Source organism: Pygoscelis adeliae, unplaced genomic scaffold, assembly GCF_000699105.1.
Source record: "Pygoscelis adeliae isolate BGI_AS28 unplaced genomic scaffold, ASM69910v1 Scaffold133, whole genome shotgun sequence".
Classification (NCBI taxonomy): Eukaryota; Metazoa; Chordata; class Aves; order Sphenisciformes; family Spheniscidae; genus Pygoscelis; species Pygoscelis adeliae.
Genome location: NW_008824475.1, coordinates 465,286 through 466,577, shown reverse-complemented (window position 1 = coordinate 466,577; position 1,292 = coordinate 465,286).

Genomic DNA, 1,292 nt, shown 5'->3' with positions numbered 1-1,292 from the left:
GTCAACTAAGGTACAAGAATGAGATTAGAGGAAAAAGAGGATTTCTGTAGGCTGAATGTCTCAACTACTTTTCCTTTGAAAAAAATGTTGTCACACCCATGTTTTTGAACAAGGACTATGGATTGGTGAGACAAGGGATCATTTCATGCAGGACACGTCTGTGAAAACTTGACCAAACTATCAGCCTGAAAAGACCCCAGCAGTTTGCACATATTCATAGAAAATGTTAGGTTTCAGGAACAGTACTATAGGAGCACAGCACGCTTGGGACTGCAGGGGCTGGGGCAGAACTTCTCTACTACTGCAGAAACGCTGGGTGTGGGTTTGAGAAACCGCAAGAATGAATAGTCTCTGGAATGCCAAAAATACAGTAGCCCTGAAAAGGGTCTGATGAGGAGGACGAGCATCAGGAGAACAGGAGAGGAAGCCTCCTCGAGGTCGCTTCCAGTGGTCTCCTGGCCTACAGCACAGCTTTTTGACGGGGACATTTCTCAGCCTGTTAGCCCAGCCGCCATGAGGGTAATGGCAAAATACCACTGGATGCAGAGCTGGCCCACAGGGGCTGGCTCCAGCTTGGCAGGGCTGTAAGCCGGGGACGGAGCACACGGTGTGCACGGGACTGCACAGCATCATGCTCCATGCTGCAGAGGTAGCCCCTAGCTGTTTCCATCTCCCGCCTTCTTCACCTCCTCTAACAACTTGGGGATATGTTAGCCTGACAATTCTTTACTTACTGACCACAGCCTTTGGGAGAGTTTAGTGAAGGTTTTGTAGTAAGACATTTCCTGGCTCTCAAAGTCCATTTTCAGCTAACACTAAAAGCTTGCAGGAATAAAAAAAAAAGAAAAATCTGCCAACGAGCTGTTGCAGAGCTTTGCAGTTTGCTAGCTCACAGACTGTAAATGGTGTCTGGCCTTTACATTATGACGTAGCTCTCTGCTTAAAATAAGCATATCCAAAGCTTTCATTAATTTGTTTGCTGGCACCCTACGTTTCAGCCTCGGGTGCGCGGCTCCGCAGGGGGAGGCTGGGGCTAGGTGGCGCAGTTCAGTCTCTGCTCCCCAGCACGGGGACCCGCCTGCTCTCAGCCCACTGCTGAAATGAGTTTGATAGTCTCATCTTTAGCACACTGCAGCGCATACGAGGGGAAGCAGAAAAGGGTAAACCCAGCCCACTGCTGAAGTGGGATTTTAGGAGGATACTTTGCATGAGAAAGGCAAGCAGGACGTGAGCACGCGGGAAGGGAAGGGAAAGGGAAAGGGAAAGGGAAAGGGGAAGGGGAAAGGGGGAAG